Source organism: Rhincodon typus, chromosome 27 (assembly GCF_021869965.1).
Source record: "Rhincodon typus isolate 14 chromosome 27, sRhiTyp1.1, whole genome shotgun sequence".
NCBI lineage: Eukaryota > Metazoa > Chordata > Chondrichthyes > Orectolobiformes > Rhincodontidae > Rhincodon > Rhincodon typus.
Window position 1 is genome coordinate 1,587,301 of NC_063358.1, and position 17,033 is coordinate 1,604,333.

Consider the following 17,033-nt stretch of genomic DNA (forward strand, 5'->3'; position numbering starts at 1 on the left):
GAATCCCTATAGGGCCGAGAGAGGCCATTCAGCCCCTTGAGTCTTCACCAACTCTCTGAAGACCATCCCACACCCGAACCCCATCAACCAGCATTTCCCATGGCTGACCCACCTAGCCTGCATACTATGGGTAATTTAACATGACCAATCCACCTGACCTGCATATCTTTGGACTGTCAGAGGAAACCAGAGCACCCAGAGGAAACCCACAGAAGGTCTGAGGGTGGAATCAAACCTGGCCCCCTGGCACTGTGAGGCAGCAGTGCTAACTACAGAGCCACTATGCCACCGCTTCACACTCCTCTCCTCACTCTATGATCGCTCTTCTATGAATGTCTAAACTTTTGTCCACAGAATATAGGTGCAGGTTCTATGGATTGGCCATGCTAAATTGCCCATAATGTTCAGGGATGTGCAGGCCAGGAGAATTGGCCATGGAAATGTGGGTTTATGGGGCTAGAGTGGGGTGTGGGTTGGGATGGTCTTCAGAAGCTCAGTGCAGACTCAAGGGGCTGAATGGCCTCTGTCTGCACTGTTGGGATTCTAAGAGAATTGAGCAGGGGGTGAGGAGAGTTTGAAAAGAGCTGTTGCTGATTTCAACAATATAAGTTCATCTGTTTCATTTTGATTGTAACGTACATTCAGATCCAGAGCCTTTAATTTGACATTATATTATTTTTGAAACGTCTCACCTTATCTGTTGATTTCCTCCTAGATTAGTACTTACTATCCCCTTCCTATCAGGGCTTGGTTATTATTTCCCATTTTCATTCCGTCCTCTCTTTTCCTGTTCTATGATTTACCACGAGTTAAGGGTGATGACTCAAGGCAGGAGCTAAGTGTTAAGTTTCAGAAAGGTTGTGAAAGGAGCAGCGAGAATACACACAGCAGATCCATCCAGGGAAGGAGGATATAAGTCTCTGTGAAGGGAAATAGTGCAGGCTATAATATCAAGAGCACAAGAATCAATCTGAAAGCAATCCTTGAGGGTTTCACAGGGCATGGATAGCTTTTAAAATCAATGTGCAAAGATGGTCATCCAATGAGAGTTAAGGGGTCAGGATTGAAAGGGGTGCAGAACTGGGTGTGGCACAGAACTACAGTCCTTCAGGAGGCCAGGAAGTTAACATAGCGGTGAAGTACAACCTACTACAAGCAGATGTTGATAATGCTGCAAAGCAAGAGCCAGACGGTTACCGTGGTAACTGGGATGTGGGATTAAAGGCGAACATATATTAACAATGTGAGAGTGAACAACCCCAACCACAGCTTTATGCAAATATAAAACTCTATGTGAAAAAAAATTGTTGCATTTCCAAAGCAAACAAAACCCTTTGCAAATTCTGAAAGACTCCACAGCAAAACAAATCGTACTCTTAGTTATTATTATCTTGCTGCCTTATACCCGTTTCCATAAAATACCTAGTAGCTTCGTGTTAGTTTAATACTGCAATAGTGCTGAGGCTGCTGTTGTTTGTAATATAGAATAATTTCAGTCTGCAATCCTTTGGAGATCATAAGACTGGAAACAAAAGTCAAACTTAAAACCTCAGCGTACAATACAAATGGATCCTCATTGCAGTCCATTTAGAGACAGAGATACTGCCATGTCCATCAACTTTTTGCTTAACATGTCAAACCCTGAAACAATCACACTAATAGAAGCTTCTCAGTGTAACATCAAATACTAGATCTTTAATACAATTTTACAACAGATGAAGTTATTACAATTTCCATATAATTATTCCAGAAGAGCGTAAAATTAGGGCATGGCCAATCAAGCTCAATGAACTGTGTACGTGTGTATATTTATACATGGACTTTCCTTCCTTTGTTTGTGATTGGGTCTGGTTCCCTGTGTATGGGCTGATTCTCAAGTGTTGATGAGGGGGAAGGGGAGTTGAGCATAACCCTATCTCTGTCTGACACCCATACACATGCACAAGTCCCAGTTTCTACATACTGGCCAGAGCTGAGACAGATATGTTCATTCTGAACCCAAACTCAATCAAGACAATTGTACCATTTAAACCAGCACCCTGGCTGAAGTAACAAATTCAACCAGGCTCCAGATCACATCATCCTCATCTGAAAGTGGGCAACCGTTTTATTGACCTCCATAAAATCAAAGAGGAATTGTTGAACTAATTCATCTGATTTTTGGAGGGGCTCATTGATTGTGGTATCATGAATTAAAGTTGTATTTTTCAAATATGTTCCTACTCCTGGTTTCAACATCAGAGCAAGATCCAGTTTAAGCAGCCCACTCTTCCTTCAACAATCCCATGACGAATAGAATCTAAGTGGCATTTAAGTCTTTTTGTTTTCAATGTTTTCACTTAACAATCAACCTTCATTATCAACATGAACCCTCACATCTTCAGAGACTCAAGACCCTCACTCGAGAGGCAGATGAACTGAGTTGGCACATCTGCCATCTTAAAGCGAATGTCAGCTTGTCTGACCCAGATCCGTGCCAATGCCTCCAGTTTAACACTTAGGTGGGGATTGAAAGAAAAAATATAATTTAAGAAACATACCTCTACCTGCACACACAAGGAATGTGGTTCTTAAAGTGAAATGCATGAGGCTATTTCCTCCTTGCTCTGTTTTCCTTTCTCATTACATTCTAACCCTGGTAGAAACAACAGAGGTTATTTGCTGGACAACAAGGTGCAGGGCTGGATGAACACAGCAGGCCAAGCAGCATCATAGGAGCAGAAAGGCTATTTTTTTGACGTTTCGGGCCTAGACCCTTCATCAGGAGAGGGGGAGGGGAAGGGGGTTTTGAAATAAATAGGGAGAGAGTGGGGGGGCGGATAGAAGATGGATAGAGGAGAGGATAGGTGGAGAGGAAACAAACAGGTCGAAGAGGCGGGGATGGAGCCAGTAAAGGTGAGTGTAGGTAGGGAGTTAGGAAGGGGATAGGTCAGTCCAGGGAGGACGGACAGGTCAAGGGGGCGGGATGAGGTTGGTTGGTAGGAGATGGAGGTGCGGCTTGAGGTGGGAGGAGGGGATAGGTGGGAGGAAGAACAGGTTAGGGAGGCAGGGACGAGCTGGACTGGTTTTGGGATGCGGTAGGGGGAGGGGAGATTTTGAAGCTTAAATCCGCTTCCAGGTTTCTGGCAGTGCCCCTGGGATTTTACCAGTGGCACAGGTTTCAATCAACCCTCATTTCATCTCAGAGTGGGATTTTCTCAGTTTGCTGCTGTGTTCAATGAAGTCAGGAATTTGATGCCTAAATGTGTCTAAACCTGCTGAAAGAACAAGTCCTTCCATTAGATCCTGAGATTATGTGATGAACCACAGGCTTTATCATTCATTTGCACCGCGCATTACAGTCACAAAAGGTTGCATCGTTGCACTGATAATGTACTGAATGTGTCAGTGTATGCATCTTGCATACGTACTCATACACACATCTTGGTTTTACACAAAGAAGCATAGATATTGGATCTGCCCATCAGTCTGAGTGAATTTAAAGGCCGTTGTTTAGTTATAATAAAACAAGATATTTTTTCCCTGACATTAATTCAGTGTTGCAGCATCAGCCTTGCGTAATCTTTGTATTCAATTACACTGATGACAAAAGCACTCACAATATATTCAACAAAAAAAATGAGCAACTGGATTAAAATCCTCAGTTTTCTCTTTTCTCCATTCCTGAAACCTTCATTTCTGTTGGAGGGGTACTCTTCCTGGCAGTGACGGTCCCTCACTGCTCCGTCTCTCAGCCTGATACTCAATTAGTGCTTATGGCAGCTGCCAGTCTGTAGTTTCACAGAGTCATTAAGGACCAGCTGACACCTGGTTGATTCCTTCACCCAGATTTAGAAGATTGAGATGTGATCTTATTGAAGAATATAAGATTTTTAGGGGAAAGTGTAGACGCAGCAAGGTTGTTTCACCCTGGTGGAGAATCTAGGGCAAGAGGACGTGGTCGTAGAATAAGGGGTTGCACCTTTAAGACAGAGATGTGGAGGATTTTCTCTCCGTGGAATTCTTTACTACAGAGTGCTGTTGTGGCTGTGTCATGAAGTATATTGAAGGCTGAGATAGAGACATTTTCAATCAGAAAGGGAATCAAGGATTGTGAGGAAAGACAGGAAAGTGAAGTAAAGAATTATCAGACTGACCATGACCTCATTGAATAGCAGAGCAGACTCAATGGGCTGAATGGCCTACTTTATTTTATGATCTTATGGTCTAGATTGTAGGAAGACAATTTTAGCAGTTAGCTTACCACACCTTTTCAGAGGCAATTAAGTGTAGTGGCACAGGGAGGAAGGGCAGGCAACGCTGGAATTTTCAGCTTTGAAAGGAAAGTTTTCAGAAATGATCTTATTGAAATGCGAAAGGTAAATCTACTTTAACTTAACCTGAAAGAATATATTGAGGAGTCTTGAGTGAAAATAATTGGATACTGCAATGGAGAGATTGGGTTTTGGATTATCACTAAGGAGGCAGTGCTGGGCAAGCTAATGGGGCTATAGGTAGACAAGTCTCCTGCCTCTGATGAAATGCATCCCAGGGTACTAAAAGAGGTGATGGGGGAAATAGCAAATGCACTAGTAATTATTTACCAAAATTCACTGGACTCTGGGGTGGTTCCCGCAGATTGGAAAACAGCCAATGTGACACCACTGTTTAAAAAAGGAAGTAGACAAAAAGCAGGTAACTATAGGCCAGTTAGCTTAACTTCGGTAGTGGGGAAAATGCTTGAATCTATCATTAAGGAAGAAATAGCAAGACATCTGGATGTAAATTGTCCCATTGGGAACACCCACTATGGGTTCATGAAGGGTAGGCCATGTTTAACTAATTTGGTGGAATTCTTTGATGACATTACTTGCATGGTGGACAATGGGAAACCTGTGGATGTGGTGTATCTGGGTTTCCAGAAGGCATTTGACAAGGTGCCACACCAAAGGCTGCTACATAAGATAAAGTTGCATGGTATTACAGGTAATGTATTGGCATGGATAGAGGATTGGTTGACCAGTAGAAAGCAAAGAGTAGGGGTAAATGGGTGTTTTTCTGGTTGGCGGTCAGTGGCTAGTGATGTGCCTCAGGGATCAGTGTTGGGATCGCAATTGTTTACAATTTACATAGACGATTTGGAGTTGGGGACTAAGTGTGGTGTGTCAAAATTTGCAGATGACACTAAGGTGAGTGGTAGAGTAAAGTGTGCAGAAGACATTGAAAGTCTGCAGCGGGATATAGATAGTCTAAGTGAGTGGGCAAAGGTCTGGCAGATGGAGTTCAATGTTGATAAGTGTGAGGTCATCCATTCTGGTAGGAATAACAGCAAAATGGACTATGTTTTAAATGGTAAAAAATTGCAACATGCTGCTGTGCAGAGGGACTTGGGTTTCCTTGTGCATGAATCGCTAAAAGTAGGATTGCAGGTGCAGCAGGTAATTAAAAAGGCAAATGGAATTTTGTCTGTCATTGCTCGAGGGATGGAGTTTAAAAACAGGGAGGCTATGCTACAGCTGTATAAGGTCCTGGTGAGGCTACACCTGGAGTACTGTGTGCAGTTTTGGTCTCCTTACTTGAGAAGAGATATACTAGCACTGTAGGGGGTGCAGAGGAGATTCACTCGGTTGATTCCAGAGTTGAGAGGGTTGGATTATGAGGAGAGACTGAGTAGACTGGGATTATACTCATTGGAATTCAGAAGAATGAGGGGAGATCTTATAGAAACATATGAGATTATGAAGGGAATAGATAAGGTGGAGGCAGGGAGGTTGTTTCCACTAGAAGGTGAAACTAGGACTAGAGGGCATCACCTCAAAATAAAGGGAAGCAGATGTAGGACTGAGATCAGGAGGAACTTCTTCACCCAAAGGGTTGTGAATCTGTGGAATTCCCTGCCCAGTGAAGCGGTTGAAGCTACCTTGCTGAATGTTTTTAAGGCAAGGCTAGATAAATTTTTGAACAGTAAAGAATTAAGGGTTATGGTGAGCGGGCGGGTAAGTGGAGCTGAGTCTCAAAAAGATCAGCCATGATCTTATTAAATGGCGGGGCAGACTCGAGGGGCCGGATGGCCTACTCCTTCTCCTATTTCTTATGTTCTTATGGATCATTCTTGATGAGCTGAATGGTCTTGTGTCTGTGACCACATTCCTCTGTTATTATTTCCTCCTTCTAGATATTTTTCTAATCGACCTGTTCAGGAGTGTCATTACACACTTATTGAGCAGGTGGGACTTGGCCCTCCTGGCTCAGAGGTAGGAACACTATCACTGTACCACAAAAGCTCTACTTTTCCTTTCGATTGTCTCTGATACTGGTACTTTTGCCTGGTTGGAGTGAGTTTAATATGAAAACGGAACTAACTCCTTTCACCACAATATTGAATGTGAATGTAGCATTGATATGATCTAGAATAGGTTGACAAACAGATGAGATAAGCGCAGCTGCTTTGAGAAGCTATTCTCATTGCTGTGTTTACCAGCTTTAGACTCTGAACAAGCCACTGACAGAGTTACATTGCTGAATTAAGGACCTGGTCAACATATTAAAGAGGAAATGAGCCCTCCTTGTGAAAGATGACACCAAGTTGACTTAATGTGACTAGACCAAAAGAGGAAGCAGGAGCACTAAGAAACACAATTGCAATTAACAAACAATAGACAACTGAGTAGCTACAACAAATATTACAGAAATAAAATTGCAATCATCAGGCGATCACGTGATTGTGCAGAATACACCTATAAGGGAAGGCCTCAAGTGGTCAGGGATTGGACATGCTCCTTCTTCATTGCCACCAGGGTATGGACAATGTCACAGAGTCACAGAGACCATCCTGAGTGTATAAGCTGCCGTTTTCACTAGATGGATAAACAGACTTACAGGAAAGCGGTCCATCAAACACACAACAAAAAAAGAACTGCGGATGCTGGAAATCTGAAACAACACTGAAGGAAGGTCATTGGACCTGAAATACCAACTCTCCTTTGTCTCCACAAATACTGCCAGACCTGCTAAGTTCCTCTAGCAATTTCTGTTTTTGCATCAAACTCACACCATTCCCATTAAATGACCAAAGTTTAAGAGTGTGGAGCTAAAGTGTAATGTAACATGGAGGTGAGAACCTTTCAGGGAACAATTGCAGGGTCAGACCTCTCACACTCTTCATAACATTGACATAGAATGCTCTAGATAACAAAAGTCACGTGATCCTTGAAGATGCTTTAGTGATGGTGGGAATTCAGGACATCCAACCCAAGATATTGTCATTCATTCAGTAATAAAAACCGAAAGAACTGCAGATGCTGTAAATCAGGAACAAAAACAGAAGTTGCTGGAAAAGCTCAGCAGGTCTGGCAGCATCTGTGAAGGAGAAAACTTGCTGTACTTCCCCAGCTGTGAGGAAGGGTCACCGGACCTAAAACATTAGCTCTGTTTCTTCCTTCACAGATGCTGCCAGACCTGCTGAGCTTTTCCAGCAACTTTGTTTTTGTGTCATTCATTCAGTGTTAGCTATAATATAGTTAAATTGTGCATGGGATAGTAGTTAAATGATAATCAGCCAGGTTAGTCTGATACTTACAGAGGGCACATCTTTAAAAGAAGTTCTATTATAGTTGCTTTATTAATTTTTCTGCTATAGTACATCAACATATCTGCTACCACCAACAATCCTTTCATGAGTGCTGACTGCGATGCTCTCCTTTTTCAAACTCAACATAAAGACCATTTTTACAAATGTTTTTAAAAATCTATTTTGTTTAACCTTCTTTCACTCTCTGGCAATATTCTGATTTTTTATTTCATTTTCAGGTAATTATCACTCCTTATTTAAATATATTGAAAAGATTTTGCTGCGAGTGCATTTGATCCTGGGTGTCAGCAAATACAACATTAGTACACTTTCTGATGTGTAAACTGGAATAAATGGCCAGTGTCAATGTTTCACGCATTGGAATGCTTTATAATAAACATCTACAATTCTCACAAATACTAACATAATCAATAAGCTTGCTCAGAGTCAGCTGGACCAGTTAATAATTATAATTGTGACATGAACATCTTAAGAAATACAGTCTATAAACTTATTGGAAAATAGCAACTCTGCAAATTTTGAAGAAGTCCCAAAAAAAAATTAAAGAAGAGTTATTGTCATTTTGCACAAAGTCTCCATTAATTTGAATCTAACCCACGTGCGCCTTACCCACTGATGCGGTTATCATTGTTATTGATTACACAGGGAGGGAAGAGAATACAAGTCTCATGTTACTCAGAAAAGCACTTTGTTCTGACCCGATGTTCACCTTACAAACATCAGCCGAGTTATCACTCAAATTTAATGGAAATGGGAAAGCAGAATGTATATGGTATCATAGTTCATATGAATACAGAATGGATTTGAGATTCTGGAGGTCATACTCTAACACATCGCAACAGGTATAGATTCATATCACACAGGGTCAGGAAACAAATGAAACAATTATTTCCTGACATGAATGAGCTGTTGGAAACAACATTCAATATCTACGCTATAAACTCCTTGGAAATGCAAAAGGTTTGTGTCAGGCTGGAATGGATGAGAGCACAGCAGCAAGTAATTCATTTGAGGATTATATCATTCAATTCTCTAATCACTGCAACTCATTTTCAGTTTTCAAAATTCACGTGCATGCTTCCACACTGATATTTCCCCCATGCATTTTTCCAGGTTCGTTTAATGGTGGTGATGGGGTTTGATGGTTCTAAATTTTGTCATTTTCTTTTCAGTCTAACCCAAGGAACTGGTGTGTCCTAAATGAATGACCAGTATGATTATGGATGAGGGAAGCCAGTGCCCACTCTATGCTATTTTTCTGTCAAGGTTTACGGCTAGTTCCCTCACCGTGCAATGTAATTCTTCAAGGGCAAATGTACTACCTCAATACTCAAAATCAAGTCTTCACTAAGTAAATCTTGGACTTGTATTTTACCAGTTTGGGCATATAGATCCTTACTTTGCAATTGTAGTGTGACAATTGCTTTGGATTTACCTTTACTTTTCCTCAATAAGTTCTCCATTTTTGTTACCCCCCCATCCTCAGGTTTATTTACTCTATTTTGTCAGTCCTTTTCTCTTTTCTATAACTTTTATTTGTCCTTTGCATCTTTGGAACAACTGTCCTGCCATACCGAATAAATGGCCTGAGTAGAGCTCACTGTAGTTTTAGCACAATGGCTGCAAGGTTCAACTCTATAGGTTTGGCAAGAAAGCTGAGTATTCTGAGCTCCCCCATCACTGAATCAGCCCAACCACCACAGTCCTGAGACCTTCCCGTTCTGTGTGGCCCAGTGGCAGTTCACACAATTTCACAGAAGTCAGGAACTGTGCAGAAATCTGTCTTGAATTAATTTGACGCAATAGTTGTTTTCTGTTGACATCCATTACCAAGACAAACAGAAGAACAGCCCGAAAGTTTGCTTCGTCATAATAGTGATGACTCCCCAGTGGGATTCCCAGAAAGCAGAGACACACATAAAATGATTAAAATGCAGAAGAAGGGCTTTTGGCCCATCGTGTCCATGCTGGCTCTATTCAAGACGAGATAGGCCAATAAATCCAAGCTATTGTGTTGAATTCTACAAATCCTAAGTTTGAGAGTTTGTGGAGACTGCACCAAAGTGTCCTGCATTCTATTACTAAATTAGTAGTCAATCTAATTCAGTAAGGTCCCTCATGGATTTGACAGCCTTTTGGTGCTGCTTACCTGTATAAGGTGATTTTTGAATTGATTTATTATTGTCGCATGTCCCTCGGTAAAATGAAAAGTTTTATTTTGCGTACAGTACAGGGAGATTGTACCACACAATGATCACAGGGTAATAGAACAGGGCAAGGAATACAACATTATGGGTGCAGAGAAGGTCCACAAAAAGCAAGATCAATGTTGGATTTGGAACTTGAGATGCCCATTTAGAATACTAATGGCAGTGGGAAAGAAGCTGTTCTTGAACTTGTGGGTAAGTGTGTTTAGGCTTTTGTATCTTCTGCCTGATGGTAGAGGCTGGAGGAGATTATAACACGGGGAGGAGGGGTCTTTGATGATGTTGGCTGCCTTTCTGAGGAAGTGAGAAGTCTGGATGGAGTCAATGGATGGAGCTATTTGGGCTCAATGTTACTCATTACTCAATCTGTACTAAAGTCCTTAACATCAGGTGTCAGGAACAGTTCACTCAGTCTGGCTCAGGGAGGGCATATTGTTCTACAAACCTTCCTAATTAATTTCTGTTAATCTTGCTGTGTAAGGAGGGATCTTTTTCATCCGGAAAAGGCAAGAAGGGGTATGGTAAAAATCTTTACAATTATAAAATGCTTGGGCAAGGTGGACTGAAAGATGCCATTCAGTCTTGTTCGGAGTTTAAGCACAATTGATCAATTAAAGACAAAAGAAAGACAAATACGCAGAAGGGACACATGTGTGAATAGGGGAGCAAGTTAAGTCAAACAGATTACCAGTGGATCAAGAAAATGTACTGAGTTTCAAGACACAACCAGTTAGAATCTCAACCACAAACAGCATTAAGAGTGATAACTAAGAGAATGTTGTGGACAGACAACCTACAAGGGCTGATACCCATCTCCTGCCTGCTATTGTTTTTTTATTTATTCATTCAGAGGATGAGGGTGTCACTTTTAGGCAGCATTTATTGACCATCCCTAATTGCCCAGAGGGCAGCTGAGAGTCAACCACATTGCTGTGGATCTGGAGTCACATGTAGGCCAGACCAGCTAAGGATGGCAGTTTCCTTCCCTAAAGGACATTAGTGAACCAGATGGGTTTTTCCTGACAATTGACAATGGATTCACAGTTATCATTAGATTTTTAACTCCAGATATTTATTGAATTCAAATTGGCAGGATTTGAACCCGGATCCCCAGAACATTACCTGGGTCTCTGGATTAACAATCCAGCGATAATACCACTAGGCCATCACCTCCTCCTCTCCAACAGCAACCAACTCTGCATGCTGTGGCACTGACGCTTTACAAAAGTCTTACATTTACATAGCACCTTTTAGGGTGTCATAAATCACTTCACAGTCAATGAACTATTTTTGAAATATAGCTACTATTGTAATACAGGAAATATGATAGTAAGTTTGCAGAGACAAGATCTCAACTGAAATGTGAAAATAACCAATTAATACTGCTGTTAAAATAACCAACTAATACTGCAGTTAAAAGATGTTGGCTGTGGATAAATATTGGACAGGACACTAGTACAAGCACCCCTGTTCTTCTTCAAAGTCACCATCTCCAGTGTCACATTCCTGCTATATGCATTGGAAAATTTATATGAATCTTGATGATTTTGGAATCAGATGTTAAACTGCATTGTTACTGTAATTTACTCCATTATCTTCCTTTCCTTGTTGAGATTTCTCACTTAATGTGACAACGAAGAACAGTCATTTTGGATTATTTAATAAAATAAAGAACTGTGGATGCTGGAGATCTGAAACAAAAACAGAAATTGCTGGAGAAAGTCAGCAGGTCTGACAGCATCTGTGAGAAGAAAGTGGAGTTAACATTTTGAGTTCAGTGAGTCTTCATCAAAACAGGCCTGGGCAGCGTTGTTATGAGGCACATTGCATTTGGAAATATACAGTCAGTCTTCTCGTTGAAGACTCTTATTGGCTTTCTTTATTGTCACAAAAGCCTTCCAACTCAATAAATAAAACTGCCTTTTGAATGAACTGTGGTATCAGATCTGACACTAAATTCTGAGTGTATTGGATAATGGTTTTCTCTCTGCTTCTCAATGGCGATGAAGCTTGAACAACCTTTCGATGCAACAGTGAGGCCCTAGAAAGCGTCAACAACCCTGTCTTGGAAAGATTTTAGACATCAAATAGAAGGATGAAACAGCCAAAGTGAGTATTCTCTAAGACACAGACATTCTAAGGATAGCAGCCATGGTAATCTCCCATCAATTGAGATGAAATGGACAAGACATTAGAAATCCCAAACAGGAGCTCAACTCAGAACTACACCAGAGAGCCTGCTCAGATGGGAGCCAAAAGTATAATGTTTCAAAAACAATCTTAAAGCCTCCAAGAAGGTCAGCTCTATCAACATCAACACATGGGAAGCACATGCCAACTCCTAACCAAAATGTTGATTCATTCCCAAAAATGATGTCAAAACCTTCCAATTAACAACCGCAGCTACAGAGAGAGAATCCTGGAGAGAAACAAAGATGGCAGCTGCTCAAACCTACAAGGCAACACCAACACAATACCAGAGAAACCTGTCACATTACAGGAGCACTAATTTAGCCGTCAGAGAATCGACAGTCATCAGAGAATCTGACAACCATCATGGATACCTCACAGCCACTTATTCATTTCCAGGAAGAATTATCCTCAGCATAAGGAATTGTCAATAGACAGATAGATGGTATCTGCGTAGGCATTGAGTTTGATTTTGATTTTTTGTTGTCATGTGTACAGAGATAAATGAAAATTGTTGTTTTGCATGCTATACAGGTAGATCATACCATACAAAGTGCATCAGGATAGCAGAATAAAGTGCCGAATATAGTGTTACAGCTGCAGAGAAGGTGCAGAGAGAGAGATTAGAATTGACATTTGAGAGGTCCGTGCAAAATCTAATAACTGCAGGAAGAAGCTGTACTTGAATCTGATCATATCTTTATTCAAGCTTTTATATCTTCTGCCCAATAGGAGAGAATGGAAGAGAGTATAACCAAGGTGGGAGGGGTCTTTGATTATGTCGGTTGCTCTACTGAGGCAGCGGGAAGTATAGATGGAGTTAATGGAAGGAAACTGGTTTGGATATGGACTGAGCTGTGTTCACAACTCTGTCTAGTTTCTTGCGGTCTTGGGAAGACCTGTTGCCATGCCACACTGTGCTGTATCTGGATAGGATATTTTCTACAGTGCATCTATAAAAATTGATAAGAGTCATTGTGGACATGCCGAAATTCCTTAGCCTCCTGAGGAAGTAGAGGTGATGCTGTGCCTACTTGACCATCATGTGGATATGGGTGGACCAGGACAGATTGTTGGTGATCATCACTCCCAGGAATGTGAAGCGCTCGATCATCTTTATCTCAGCACTATTGATACTGACAGGGCATGTCCTCCACTCTGCTTCCTGAAGTCACTAAATAGCTCCTTCATTTTGCCGAAGTTGATGGAGAGAGTGTTGTCTTTATACCATGCTGCTAAGCACTCAATCTCTTTCCTGTATTCTCTCTCTTCATTGTTTAAGATCCGACCTACAACAGTGGTGTCGTCAGCAAACTTGTAAATGGAGTTCTGCAGAATTTGGCTGCAGTTATGAGTGTCTAAGTATATAGTAGGGGGCTGAGTTTGCAGCGTTGCAGAGCACTGGTGTTAAGGATCATTGTGAAGGCAGTGTTGTTCCCTATTCTTACCGATTGCCATCTGTGGGTCAGGGAGTTGACGATCCAGTTACAGAGTAGGGAGCCAAGACCTAGGTCTTGGAGTTTAGAGATGAGCTTGTTTGGAATAATGGTGTTAAAGGTGGAACTATAGTCAATAAGTAGGAGCCTGACATAGGTATCCTTGTTACCCAGGTGTTCCAGAGATGAGTTTGAGGACAGGGAAATGGCATCTGTTGTGGATCTGTTGCGCCAGTAAGTGAATTGCAAAGAATCAAAGCAATCTGGTAGGTTGGAGTTGATGTGAGCCATGACTAACCTCTTGAAGCACAACATAACTATAGAGGTCAGAGTCACCAGGCAGTTATTATTGAGGCACTCTGCATGATTTTTTTTTGGCACTGGGATGATGGTGGTCTTCTTGAAGCACATGGGGACTTCAGATCATAGTAAGGAGAGGTTAAAGATGGTCCTCATGTCACCAGAGTGGAACTTGAACCCACAACCATCTGGGGGCAGAGATGAGTCCTACCCATTAAATTGTAGCTGACACTATTAACTGAAAAGCTCCAGGGTAGAATCTATGATTAAAGATATTGAGGTTCTAGTGAAGAATAAGAAAGAATCATATATTAGATACAGACAATTGGGATTAACCATATCTCTTGAACAGAATAAAGAGTGTAGGAGCATTCTTAAGAGGGAAATCAGGAGGGCAAAGAGGGGCATGAGACAGCCTTGGTAGATAAGGCTAAAGATAATCTAAAGATATTCTACACGTACATTAAGAGCAAAAGAGCAACTGGACAGAGAATAGAGCCCCTTAAAGATCAATGACATCGCCTATGGGTTGAACCTAAGGAGATGGAAGAGAGATGAATGAATATTTTGTGTTGATTTTACTGTTGAGAAAGAAATGGAGCCCAGAGAACTTGGGGAAATAAATATTACAAAAGAGCAAGTGCTGGAGGTCTTAGAAAACATAAAGGTGGATAAGTCTCCAGGACCTGATCAAGTGTATCTCAGGACATTGTAGAAAGTTAGGGAAGAAATTGCAGGGTCTGTATCAGAAATATTTCTATTATCTATAGCCACTGGTGAGGTGTTGGAGGACTGGAGGGTGGCTAATGTTGTGCCTTTATTTAAGGAAGGCTGCAAAGAGAAGCTGGGAATTGTAGATCTGTGAGCCTGACATCGGTGGTGGGTACATTGTTGGAGGTGATTCTCAAAGATAGGATTTACATGCATTTGGAGAGACAAGGAATGATTAGGGATAGTCAGCATGGTTTTATGCATGAGAAATCATGTCTCATAAATCTGATTGTGTTTTATGAGGAAGAAACCAAAGAGATTGATGAGGGCAGAGTGGTAGACGTTGTTTACATAGACTTTAGTAAAACCTCTGACAAGGTGCCGCATGGTAAACTAATTAGTAAAGTTAGATCACAAGGGATCCAGGGAAAGCTTGCTAATTGGATACAAAATTGGCTTAATAGTAGGAGGCAGAGGGTGGTGGTGGTGGAGGGTTGTTTTTTGAACTGGAGGCCTGTGACCAGCGGTGTTTCATAGGGATCAGTGCTGGGTCCACTTTTGTTTGCCATTCAGATGAGAATTTAGGATGCATGGTTACTAAGTTTGCAGATGACACCCAAATTGATGGTGTAGTGGACAGTGAAGAAGGTTATCTAAGATTACAAAGGGATCTTGACCGATCAGGTCAATGGGCTGAGAAGTGACTGATGGAGTTTAATTTGGATACATGTGAGGTATTGCATTTGGTAAAACAAATAAGGGCAGGACTTATACAATCAAAAGTAGGGCTTTGGGTATTTTTGTAGAACAAAGACCTAGGCGTTCATAGAATCATAGAAATGCAGAAGATAGGAGCAGGAGGAGGCCATTCGGCCCTTTGAGCCTGCTCCTCCCTTGATCCTGGCCATGGCTGATTGTCTAACTCAATAGCCTAATCCTGCTTTCTCCCCATAACCTTTAATCCCATTCACCCCAAGTGCTATATCTAGTCGCCTCTTGAATACATTCAATGTTTTGGCATCAACTACTTCCTGTAGTAATGAATTCCACAGGCTCACCACTCTTTGGGTGTAGAAATGTCTCCTCATCTCCGTGCTAAATGGTCTACCCCGAATCGTCATACTGTGATAACACAGTGTGGAGCTGGAGGAACACAGCAGGCCAGGCGGCATCAGCGGAGCAGGAAAGTTGATGTTCGGGTCAGGACCCTTTTTCAGAAATGGAGCTTTTGGAGGATCTGGATGTGTGTGTAGAGGTTGTCGCGGTCAGGGCCAAATTGGGACGGCCTGAATATAGATTGCAGTCCATTTGGAATGATCCAGTTCCGTAGGCAGGTACTGAGAAAGGCAATGTGGCTGTAGTACCTGGTTTGCTTCAGTATGTGGTCGAGCAGGTTCAGGGCTGAAGAGATTCCCAGAAGGCTGCAGTGGGAGAGAGATCCAATGAGGTCTTTCCAGAGGGAGGAGGATAACTTCTTCAAGGTGGGCATCCCTAGAAGAGGCTTCGCAGTGAGATTAAAACTCATTCAGAGATAGTAAGAACTGCCGATGCTGGAGTAAGAGATAACACAGTGTGGAGCTGAAGGAACACAGCAGGCCAAGGGTCCCAACCCAAAGCATCAGCTTTCCTGCTCCTCTGATGCTGCCTGGCCTGTTGTGTTCCTCCAGCTCCACACTGTGTTATCGCTGACTTCAGCATCGGCCGTTCTTACTATTTCCTCAGACTGTGAACCCTGGTTCTAGACACATCCACCATTGGGAACATCCTCCTTACATCTACCCTGTCCAGACTTGTTAGAATTTTATAAGTCTCTATGAGATCCCCCTTCATTCAGGTACATAATTCTTTGAAATTTGTGTCACAGGTAGACAGTGTGTTTAAGAAGGTGTTTAGCATATGTGGCTTCATTGCTCAGACCATTGAATATAGGAGTGGGTCATTATGTTAAAGTTCTACAGGACATTGGTGATGCCTCTTCTGTAGTACTATGTCCAGTTCTGGTCACCCTTCTAATAGGAAGGGTATTATTAAATTGGAAAGGATTCAGAAAAGATTTAACAGGATGTTGTTGGGAATGGAGGGTTTGAGTTATAAAAATAGGATGGATCAGCTGGGCCTTTTTTCACTAGAGCATAGGAGGTTGAGGGGAGAACATAAAAGGTTTATAAAATCAGAAGGGGCATAGATAAGGTGAATGGCAAAGGGCTTTTCCTTGGGTTGGGGCAAGTTCAAAATTAGAAGGCATATTTTTAAGGTGAGAGGAGAAAGTTTTAAAAGAACATGAGTGGTAACTTTTTTACACAGAGAGTGGTTTGTGTGTGGAATGAACTGTCAGAGGAAGTGATGGATGCAGGTACAGTTACAACATTTAAAAGAAATTTGAAGAAATACATGAATAGGAAAGGTTTAGAGGGATATAGGCTAAATGCAGGCATATGACTAGTTTAGTTTGGGAACACAGTTGGCGTGAACTAGTTGGACCAAAGGATCTGTTTCCATGCTGGGTCTCCTTCCACGTTGACAAGTGAATGTTATTGACAGATGGACATTTGGTTTTTGTAACACCTAGCTATCTCATCAAGCTGGAAGGAAAATAAGGTCAATCAATGGAGAACATTA